The 12,412-nt window shown below is 38.5% G+C and overlaps 1 long non-coding RNA gene across 1 annotated transcript in view; it reads left to right on the top strand.

Moving 5' to 3' along the window:
* Positions 1-347: 347 nt before the first annotated feature.
* LOC112161029 overlaps positions 348-12,412 on the top strand; it is a 59,545-nt gene continuing 47,480 nt past the window's right edge. The window contains exon 1 of the long non-coding RNA XR_002921770.2: positions 348-608. This is a non-coding gene — a long non-coding RNA (uncharacterized LOC112161029). The remainder of the gene's footprint in view (positions 609-12,412) is intronic.

The raw sequence follows: 12,412 nt of genomic DNA on the forward strand, positions 1-12,412 counted from the left end.
ATGTTTCAATGTGATCTTTATTTGAGTAGAAATTGTGCTTCCTATGTTTTATGTGTACTTTTTGTTTATTCAACGTATTCTGATATTATCATTTTATTTTCAGTTTAGAATTACCCAGTAACTTTACTGTTCATTGATGGATTGCTTCTTTATAGAATACTTCTAGATAAGTCTAGATCAGGAATAGGTAACTCCAGGCATCGAGTGCCGCATCCCTGCATGTTTTCCAACATACTCTGCTCTGGCATGTTTTAATTAGCTGGACACACCTGAACCAGGTAATCAGTCATGAGTGGGGCTTGGATACCTGGAAATCATGCAGATACTGCTGCACTCGAGGTCTGGAGTTGCCTATCCCTGATCTAAATCATACTAATTATGAATGAATTGGAGACCAGAGCCAAGACTTTAAACCTGTTGTCAATGCAGGTCAACTTTTTCTGATTGACTGGAGAATCCAGAAGATTCCATCCCTCATTTTCAAGAATGCTGGTTTGTGATTTGTCTGATGGCAACCCACTCAGCTTGAACCAAGAATGTCCACATCACCGTCCTGCAGACCTCTAATCTGTGGTCAATGTGATTGAGCCCGTCATTTTCACATCACAGTGAGTACACAATGGAAGGGATGAATCCTCACTGACTTCTGACTTTTTTCCACTCACTTATGGCTTTCTTTTAACTGGTAATATTGTATGTCATGTTCTATATATGGATGTTGTTGAAGTTCACTTTAATTTCAAGTGTCTGCATTTTTGGCAGATTGAACTACATATCAGCTTCTACAAATCTTTCAAGTTTGTTCACAATCCTCACTCATGATTTTATATTTAAAAGAAGAAAATACTGTACTTTTAGCATTCCTTTGTTTACACTCTCTCCTCAGAGCCTCACAGACCCAAGCTAACATTAGCTTAGCAAAAACCGGCTAGGATATCAGAACTATCCAGCCGTACATTTTAGAGCCAGATGGCATTTTAGACGAGTAAAATGAAGACATTATACTAGATTTATTTATATTTGAGTGGAGGATTTAGAATTGAAGTGGAGCAGAGAAACTTTGCTTCACCTGTATCAGTTGCCACATCACAAACCTGAACTTTTTCAAACCTCAGGTTTTCATCTTTTCCTGATTCATCACAATTTGAATGAAGAAATACTCCGAAACTAATTTTTGATTTAAATTATCTATTTGTGTAAACACATCCCATTTTGTTTATCAGTTTTTTTTTTCTGGAATCTCTTTATATACATTTGCATTTGTGTTTTTCTTTGTTAATGAAGTTTGTTTTGAGAATATGGTTTGATCATTTAAGGTGTTTGTTAATTAGAGTTATGGAGCATTTCAAATGACATTTAAGTGATTTTCAATGTGATTTATTGACATTAAGATGCACTACAAGTGTTTTGACTGGTGTTGAGCCAACATTGTTATTTGAATCAGATTTGTACTAAATTGAAAACAACTATTTAAAATTTGGTTTGAGTCTTAATATATTCAATATAAATCTCTTATTGAGTATGAGGTCAACTCCTGATGTTTTCTGTTATAGAGTCGCTTAAAGTTAAGCGACTCTATAACAGAAAACATTTTTTTTTAAGGAAAAAAATAAAGAAAGATAGAAAGTTAAAGTTATTATTTCCAAAAAGTCGTTCATAAATGTCCTTAACTTTCTGAATTTACATCTCTATGCATCAAAAAACTTTTATTTGTAGCCCAAGTCCTTTTATTTCCACTCTAGTCAACACTGAATGCTTGTAAGTCTGTGCTTCCTTTTAGTCTTTCTGAGAATAGCAAAGTAACGAACATGAGCACAGCCCAAGGCCCGGTTGTCTTGTCATCTGTTCAGTGTGTTTGCGTGTGCACATGTGTGTGAGGTTTTGTAAACCCTGCAGCTCTTCAGTGTGTGAACGTGTGTCTCGTGGAATTGAGGAGAATGAGATCAAGTTACACAGTGGATAATCCTACCAAAGCCATTTTTCAGGCCTAAATCACTGGATATTATCCGGCCCACAAGTGATTTTAATTGGTTGTCTCATGTAACACACACCCCTGCCTAACACTAATGCTGCTCTGACGGCTGCTGCCTGTTAAGTTCATGGGACAGTAATGGTTTAGGAGGAAAAGTTGCTCTGGATCAAAGGATTAGACTTTAGGTCACTTTACTGCCAATGTCTGACTTTGTTCTTGGTTAGCTGTGCATTTGTGTGTTGAAATGCACTGTGCAGTATAAAAGGTATAAATATTTGTATGGGAAAACTTTTGTGTCCATAAACTAATTATATCTTCTCCTTTTCTGGAAATGGTAGAATATTGAGCCTCTCTAAGCAATAATAACTGAACACTGTCTGGATATACAGTATCTGTTATTTAATCATTTTAACTTTGATGGAAGCAACATGGGGAGAAGTAGGGCGGGTGACCTCTGATCTCAAGATTGGCAGGTTTGAATCCCTCCTTGCCCGCCTATGTGTCAAAGTGTCCTTGGGCAAGACACTGGACCCCACTTTGCCTCTGGTGGTTATAGGTCGGCGCCAGTGTTTGGGACCAGAGTTGCCATCAGTGTGTGAATGGGACTGAGACTGTAAGGGCCTTCGAGGAAGGTAGTAAAATGATATTCAAGTATCCGGCATTTACCATATTGAGTATAGCCAGTCTTGGCTGTGACAACAGTCTATGCCTTGTGCTATCTTATGGGGTCCAGATGATCCTAGCCTTCCATTGACGTGTTCTCCGTCCCATGATAAATGTGGAAGACGGTGGACAGGATTTAATGTACCACCAGTGAAATTCAAAAATAATTGAAAAAAAAAAGTCCAGCGCACTGTCTTGTGGGGTCCAGACGACCCTACTCCCAACATACCTAGGATAGCACAAGGGTTAAACTGTACATCCACCTTGGTTTTTGTCTGGTGAAGAGAATTCTGGAGGTTGGAAGCTGAAGGAATGTGAAACCTTCCACTTTTATCTTAAATTATGCTTGATGTAAGGATTCCAGTTTAGTGTGTGTGATATTATAAGCAGTCTCATCCATTTTAAAAACTGAGTCTGAAAATGCAGTTAGTGGCTAATAGTTTAAAACTGAAAATGAAAAGCTACCTTATAAAGAACCTCAAATCCCATCTGAAATACTGGATTATGTAGATTCATTTTTATCAGCATTAGATGAATGAAAAATCAACAAATATGTAATCTTTAGTAAAATGTGCCTTATTTTAACCTAAGACGAAAGCATATGCTTCAAACATTGTATGCAAAGAATGTGATGCATAATAAAACAGCTGGTGTTTCAGTGGGCAGCAGATGTGTTGCTCATGTGTTCATCCTGCTATTTTTATTTATTTTATCAGCTTGGATGTTTTTGCCATTAATATTGCAAATTGTCTTGACATCCAATATGTTGAATGAAGTCTTACAGTTCAAGACACTTAACTTCAGTTTTATCGTGAAACGTGTCATTTTCTGTACCTCTTGTTTCTTACTCTTGAACCCTATCTTGTCACGGACAGATTACATAAAATATATACTGTACATTCCATACACTTATAAAAACATGTTTTAGACTTTATTTACAATATTAAAAGCAATACACTAAAATCCCCACATTATTCATGAAAACTGAGATGAAAGTGGAAGGTTTTTGATTCTTTGAAACTAACAAGCTCCAGATTCTCTTCACTGAACAGAAACCAGGATGAATTGTTCAAAGAATTCTTTGTTGGAACTGTGGACACATTTTTGTTAACCCCTGCTGGAACCAAGTCAGTTCCAGTGTCCAGATAAAACATTAGTACATTGTAAACATGAAAGTGGTCAGTAGCAAACCGTTGCTTATTTAGGACTTGTGCACCAGCAGCTCAAATCAAACTTTATTTGTATAGCACTTTTCCAAAACTCATGTCACTCAGAGTGCTTTATATAAAAACAAAATCAAATTTTAAAAACAAAGGAGCAAGACATTGCGCAAGAAAGCCAAGAGCCAGACCTCGGAGATCCCTCTACAGCGACCTCATTCACTGAGAAGGGTCATTCACTGATGTGGAGGATTCCTCGTATTAACACACTAGAGTAAACAATGAATGTAAAGGGAATAAATTAGATTTTCAGTTTCTTAAGTAATCAATCCACTGTAAAGGAGTCTGGGCAATCTCTTTCTTTCATATTACCCATGCATTCTCTTACTTGGGCCCTATATTTGATTTGAAGTTGTGCAATTGTTGGGTATTTGCTTGTTCTTACAAAGACCGTTTCTCTTTATTTTGTATTTTTATTTTTTAAACATGGAGGTCAAAGATTTCCAACCAATTCTGAGTTTTTTGATACTCACTCTAAACACGCTTCATACATTTTGCAACCACATACCTTTAACCACAATAAATTACAATATAGGAGTCTTTTCAAAAACAGTTTAAAAGATAATTACTTATTGTGTAAAATTGTATGTCCAGGAGACCATTCACTAGAACACCTTCTATGGACAAAAAGGTGGACGGTTTGTGTGTCATACACTGAACCGCACACACTTGCCTCCCCATCCACCCACCCACTCACCAAACTACCACCACTGTCAGACAGGTGCACGTGTGCATGCCCTGACCTTGGGTGCAATGCAGAGCTTGTCTTTATGAGGCCTTGAGACATGGCATTTGTGGCATTTAACCCCCTCATCACTCTGTGACCCCAAGTCACCCCCTCCCTCTGCTCTGTACTGTCATTCTCTTTCCGCCCCTTATCTTCTTATTCTAGTTTCCCTGCATATTCATCCACTCCCACCTACCTTGGTTCTTTTTAAAATCTCTTTCTGTCACCAAATTCAGCCCTTTAACCTCCAAAGCAAACAGTTTGCATGTGTGTGTGCTTGAGGAGTAACCAAAGAGCTTAATGTGCCCCCACCTCTGAAGCACTTGCTGTAGATAACTTGAGAGTAGCAGAAAGATCTTGACAAGGTCAGTGAGCTTTGTAGCTCATAATTACAGGGGCTGGGTCTACAGTAGAAGTGTCAAAGCAGCTGGAGCATGCAGAGTTCAATACATGAAATGAACCTTTAAGCCAAAAGTGGATAAAATAGATTTGCTTTGTTCTGGTCTTTCCCAGTGAAAACAAAATGCATAATAACCCAATGTCTGCAGGTATGTACATTTCACAGATTTAATTCACACACAGATTTCTGGAGGTCTTGATCAATGTTTGAAGTGTTTTTAATAACACTTACATTTGTGATTACATCCAGATCTTGACTTAAATTACAAAAAAAGTGGGATTTTAGATCAGATCTGACTGTTATTTAATGTATTTTCTAAAATGTTTATTCCTGTTTCCATATTCTATAGCTAATTAATGAAATGTGCAAATATATCTGAAAACTGCAAAATGCCTTAAATAATGCTGACTAATCCAAAATTTGTTTTGTGAGGACATAAACTAAAGACTGCGAAGTGATTAAAGAGCCACTCAAAAGGAATGTTTTTTTGTGTGTTTTTAACGTTCTTGTAGATTTTCTTCTCGTGATGGAGGACATTTGCAAAAGATGAAAAGATTAAATTTTCCTTTTTCAGTATTTCTTTATTCAAATTGTGATGGACCAGGTGCAGAAAAAAAGTGGGATATAATAGCTCTGGTTTGTGATGCAACTCCAATTCTAAATCATCCACTTGCAAAAAAATGGATCCAGTAATACTGTATCTTCATTCTACTCATCTGAGCTGGTACCTGGCTCAAAACTGTACGGCTGCACAGCTCTGATATTGTCCGCTGTTTTTGCTACGCTAATGTTAGCTTGTTGTTGTGAGGAGCAATAAGCTAACTGGAGAGAGTGTAAACAAAGGGATGTTGACAAATTCACTTTATTTGCCTGGACTTGCTATTGTTAACTTTTTATAGCTAATCAGATTCCCTTTAGAACAAACTTTTATCAGTTTGGCAACTTATTAAAAATGACTTTACTGTTCATTGAGAAGTTGGGTAACTAATCACATGAATGAAGTTTTTTTTCTCAGTGATTAGCATCAAAAGGAAAAAAAACTGATGTTCATCCGTCTTCCATGCCTTTAGGATGACCGGGCAAAATATTTTTTACTGGCACTTTGTCAGTGAACCCTCAATGACATTTGAAGATAACATTAAGTCAAATTTTACTTTAGGAAAAAGGTAAAGGTAAATTAAATAAAAACTAGTAAATACCCATACTGTAGTAGGGTTTTGTACCTCTACAGGGCAATTTTGACATTGCCCCGTGGCAGTTACAGTAGTGCAATAAATATTTAATCACAGAAAAAAGTGTCAAACTGAATTATACGCGGTCAAATTTTAAGCTTTTTAACCTAAATTATGTCATTTCAAGATTGTGTCAAATATGACTTCATGTGTGAGTTTCTTTGAAAATAGTTGGACAACAAATTCCTCCAGAGAAAATACTGGAGTTTTCTGCACTCTGGTACAGGTTAATATCTCTGCAGAAGTGTTGCTGCTTTTAGGAGCTGATTTACTGATTGTTTTGTGCAAAATCCAAAGCTGAAGCCCTTTGTGGATTCCCAGCTCTCACCTGATGATTAGCTGGGTTTCAGATGGATGAAACCACTTGGGGCCTCATTACCTGCATAAATACATATTCCAGTGCCCTCCATCCCCCACCCTCTATACACACAACTCCCTAATTTTCCAAAAAAAAAGAAAATCATGGTGGGAGGGGAGAGGGTGAGGGAGAAACACAAGAAGATGTAGGAGAGGAATTTAGTGTTTTGGGAAAGCAGCTACACCTTCCCTCCTCTCTTAGGAAGTGTAAACTGAAGATATGATCTTTCTCAGTTTGGTTACATCCTTTGGGCCTAATGATGACTCGATGGTCCCTTATTTCCCACCTGCTAAACTAGTTCTCCATATGTGTTGGAAACAGTATTATAAAGAATAAAGAACTATTTTGAAGCGGAAATAGCTCAAATATTGAATTACTGGAATATAGTGAGAATTAAAGAAGCAGATTCTTTTCTTTTTTCAGTTTGAGGTTACCACTTTTTTCTGAACACAGCAACTTCTTTAAACAATCAAATGTCATGCATGGGTTGAATGATGACTAATAACGCTGGCACGCCTGCCACCTTCTGATCACATGCCACTGTCTTGTAAGTATAACAGCACAACAGGGAACGGTTTGAAAAGCTGCCATGAAAAGGTCTGCCACCAGATGGCTGAAACAATAGAAACTGAACAATGTGAGATGCATAGTCTCTTGACTTCTCCTGTGATTTCACAAAATGTCACTTCTTTGCTTTTCAAAGGGAATACTCAAAACTGTTATATCAGGATGAATCAAGACAAAGCTACGACATGACTCCTGTATCCAGTATATCACTTTCATAGACATTCCCTATGTTTTTGATCTTTGCTTCTATCAAAGTGTGAAAAAATGGTAAATGATTCATTTTAGTGTAGCTGATGGGTTCGACAGACAACAGTCATTAGACTAGGTCTTTGAGTTGCAGGTCTCACTAAAGTTATGCATCATTTCTATGTGAGAAAACTTTTATGAGTATTTCTTAACTTTGCCTCTGTCGAATTTTTCTCAACTTTTTTTTTAATAATGGTACTATTTATAAGTTTACATCTTTGACATAGCCATGTTGTCATTTTCTAAACACACTGAGCTGAACGTAGGTTCTTGAACGTGCGTTTATAATGTTGTGTTCACACTGGACTGTTGCTACATGATACTAGCACATGTACTCACAGTTGGGAGAGTTAAAATGTCAAATCTCATGACTTTTACTCCAAGCTTTTTTCTTTCACAGCTCTATTATGATAAATAAGTCTTTGTGACATATATTATGGCTGCCATTTTGAATTCTCCTCCTTGATCTATTTTCAGACAGTTGTCACTTCCACTGATTAAAAAGGATACAATCCATACACTCTTACCAAATCCTTATATCTGATTAACTATTTAACTTTCAATGTGCAAACTTGAACATATTACATGAAATGTGCATTTACACACGTTTACATAGTTTTTTAGATTTTTTTTTCCAATTCTGTTGTAAACGTAGCATCACACTGGCACTGATTACATACAAGTCAAATTTTTTTTTAAGAACATACTTTTCAATGACAAAGTTTTCGTGTTTGTCATTTTAACCTCCATGTACTTTAGTGAAAGAAAGTGACAAATCATAAAATGCTCCCTTTTGCTCGTACCGGTACAGAGCAAACACTCCCACTGGGGGATGGGGAGCCTCTGCATCTTGTTTTGGCAGATGTAAAGATAGCAGTGCCTCTTCTGTGGCCCTGCTGGCACCTAGCCTTCTGGGGAAAGGCGAGGTGGGGGAAAGCTAGGGGACAGGTGGGGACCGAATGGCCCATGCCATCTGACCTGTCATCTTCAGACCCCTTTGTGTGGGGAAGTAGCAAAAAGAAAGGGGGAGGAATTTTGGTGAGGATATGGGCTGGGTATGCGTGCAGCGTCTGTTGTGTGTTTGTGTATGCATGTGTGCAGGAGAGAGAAAGCCAGCAGAAAAGAGATGGAGGAACAGAGGATGACAAGTGGGAGACAGAACAGGATGGTACTGCTGATGGAGATGGGATGTGACAGTTTTCCCTGGGATTGTGTGATTAATTGGGATCAGGTCACCTCTTCAATGTCTGGACAGTAATGCTATGCAGTCTCATATGGCTATTTACATACAGTGGGGTCCCTGGGCTCTCCACACAGACACACACACACAGACACGTGCACCGGGGAAAACAAAACTCACAGCGTCTATGTGGAATACTGTCATTATTTTTAGCTCAGATACAAGTCCAAGTTGTTGTAGTAGCAGCAGTGGAGCTTGTTGGGTTCCATGTTGTATTCAGATACAACTTTTTTCTTGTTCTTTTTTTCATATTTTCCTTGTGCTGGAACAAATATATGTACTTGACAAGAGCTCCTGCTAAGAAAGTGGTTGTCGATGCTGAAGTTCTTGTGTTACCTTTTGCAAACTCTGTCTCAAAGCACCAGCCCCTCTTTCAGAAGAAGGGATAAGATAGCAACCCAATGGAAAGCACAGATAGTAAGAAGACACATGGCACTGAATAATTTATGGCCCAGCAAAATAGAGACAGCCACTTGAAGTCCTTAGTAAGTAGGAGACATAGACAGTGGTGACATATCAAGCCACAATAAAGACACAGGGAACAGTGGGGAAGGCAGAGGGAAAACGCTCTGTGAATTTCCTGAGTTAAGAGTTTGTTTTGGTTTCCCTGAAAAAGCTGCCTCTTTCTGTTTGAAAGTTGCATTGCTCTGCCTTGTTTACCAAGTCCTCTTGCTGCTTGCTCTGTCACACCAGGGATATTACCCAGGTGAGCACTGCCGAACACAAGGAAAAGAGAAGCCAGTGGCCCTTTGATTCCAGGCTGCTGGTTCACTCAGATTAGTCATTCTCTATATACCCTGATGAACACACTGGCAGAAAAGCTAGTGCAAAGAATGGAGACAGCTCCATCCCAAATGGGTTGCTTAGGAATGAAAGCTTGCCGTCTGGCTGACTAGCAATCTTGCAGGCTGGTGGACCGGCTGCCAGGTTGGGTGCTGGCAACCTGCAGAGAAGGTGGATGTGACATGTAAGACCAGCTCCCTGTTGGACACTAAGACAGACACCCAAGACGGTCCTCAAAGCCTCTAAGCTCATCCAGTCTCTTCTCATTACACCTCAGCGGCACTGATGATGGCAGGTCATGGCGGAGAAACTATCCTCATGCCGCCCGTCACATCTCCACCACTTTCATCCCCTTGCTCACTTCAAAAGTGACATCTGTCATCACTAAGAAGCTCGGAAGCGCTGTGTTCCGGCAATGTGGTGCTTTGATGGTGATTTGGCCCCAGGCATTTGTCATACATAACTTAGGTGGAGAACAATGTGAAATCAAACTTGGATTTTAAAGTAGAAAAAGAATACGTATAATACAGTCGGGCAAAATCAAAACCGATCTAACCACTGGAGGGAGCGAATCAAAGCGCAGTGCGAGCTGGAAGAGGCATCATTTTTCGTTCATATCACAGTCTTGTCAGATTTCTTCTTGTTCGCCTGGTTACCGTGTCCCCATCTGCAGAGAGAAGCAGTTGCAACTTATCCAGCGGATAGCGCAACTACTTGGAGAACTTTTTGATCCAGTTATTCTGGACACAACTGCATTCAACAACAAAATAATGACAACAAAGGCGGCAGCTTATTTTGTCCATAAGGTCACTGGTTGTTTGACAAAGAAGTATTGGGCACTTGTGCAAGCTTTTGCACAGTCCGTGTGCCCTGTGCTTACGAAAAGCTCTGCAAATTTTTTGTGCGGTTTTGTGCTCTTGCATGGCTGTTTGTGTAGATGTTCAGCAGAGGGAGTTTTATGGTTATTTGTAAAGCTGAGATGTGATGCCTCTGACAATTGTCCTCACCCAAGCTGTCAGAAACGGGCTCCTGTAACTGACATTGTGTCAGTGTCAGGAATACTTGACCCCACCATCTTTAGCAATGTCCTGATCAACTCTGTAGACTTCATACCTGTCTTTTCTAACCCTTGGACCTCTCCTCTGTCATTGTCTTCGTTAACCTCTATCTCACATTGTCGTCTTGTTTCTTGTCTCTCTTTTTGCTTCTTGCTGTCTTTTTATTACCTCCTTTTTCCGGTCTGGGGTTAACTTAGGATTCAGCCATCCCTCTCTTTTTACCTCTCTGACTGACAGGCGCGTCTTCCAGATGGTTGCCAGATTGCCGGGCTCCTTGTCGGTTCGTATCAAGCTTTGTTTGATTAATGCATAATTTAAAGGCCTGTTAAGTTCTTCTGCACAAATGTATGTGTGTGCAATTAGTTCTCTTAGGTTGCGTGAAATGACTGTTATTTTATTAGTATTGGTATTGATACCCTTTTTTTTTCCCTTCAGGCCTCGCAGCATGAATGTCTTCTCTTACTCTGCTGGCATTGGCTGTTTAGCAAGCCTGCATGGGAAGCAGTAATTAAAGCTGTTTACCTATCATTTTTTGGAGACATACATACACCTTTGTGCTAGACTAAACATTTTGTGCACACGTGTCCAAGTATTTATGTGTAGCTGCGTGTGAGTTTGTGCCAAACCATAAGGAATTTGAATAACACGGGGGTCAAACTTTGGGCTTGATCATAGGCTTTTCTTTGATTTTTGTCCATCTGAGTTAGCCCTTAGGGCTATCTACATAGCGCATATGCACATGCCATAGTCACATACACACCGCTCATGCGATAGACATTATGTAAACCTTATTACCTTTTTTCCTTTGCCAACAACAAGATCCCTCGTGTAATGTAGACATTATGTAAAACTGTAAGAGCCGAATTTTCCAATAAAGAATTTATTTTCTCTATAAACTATATGATAGGTAATCTGTTATTAGTCGGATAAACTCATTTTATTCAACATTTGGATTTCTCTTCATTCCAAAACACATACACATTTGCTTTAGACAAAAACTAGAGAGCATACCTGACTGAACTTGATGGATTCATTAAAGTTCATCCATGATTTCCCTGTTTAAATGAATTAGAACAGTTTCAGACCAGATGCTAGCTTCCTCTCTGTGTTTTTTTGGTATACACCTTATAGGTTTGCTGTGTCGGCTAAATTCTGCTGAATTTTCATCTTTGTATTCAGAAGGCATATGGAGTTGTTTCATAGTCGTATCTCTGGTTCAACTTTCCATCTCATTTGCTTTACATTCTGTTCTCATTGAGCACCACTGTGTTAAGTCTGATTTCTTTGCAAGGTGAATAAAAGTGAAAAACTGATGAAGAGTTAGTCAAGTGAGAAATGCAGTAAGGTGGGCTTACGTTTTCTTCCTTTTGCAAGATATTTGTCATTATAAAAGAGGCAAAATTCAAGTGCATTAAGTAAGCTTAGTTACTGCAAAATAGAATACGTTTACAAAGTACTTCAGAAATAGTGATTATGGCATTTTTAACTCAGAAACTTTCAATATCTTTGTTAGATTTCGCTACTTTTTTTAACCCTTTCAGGCATGAAGGTCGCTAAAGTTTACAGCTTTAATAGCAAATATATGATATATCCCATAAGATACTAAGCAAAGACGAGAGTTCAGAAATAACAGTTCCGATTTGAGGGTAAGCTAGATCTGATTAATGTTGAGTTCATGACTGTTACTTTTGTTACACTGTTTTAAGTTCAGAGACATTGTCTCTAACCATGAACAAATCGAGCTATAGAGATAGAGGAACCGATATTACAACATGATGCCATATATTTTAAATTATTTAAAATGAAACCCTACAAGTTACCATTAAAATAGTTTTTTATTGTACGACAAGTAATTCTATCTTTGTAGAACTCAAAGATGTAACTTTTTTTTCTAAAACAAAAAAATGTTGTATGCCTAAAGATAAATAAAAAACCCTACCTGATTT

Source organism: Oryzias melastigma, linkage group LG3 (assembly GCF_002922805.2).
Source record: "Oryzias melastigma strain HK-1 linkage group LG3, ASM292280v2, whole genome shotgun sequence".
Taxonomy (NCBI): Eukaryota; Metazoa; Chordata; class Actinopteri; order Beloniformes; family Adrianichthyidae; genus Oryzias; species Oryzias melastigma.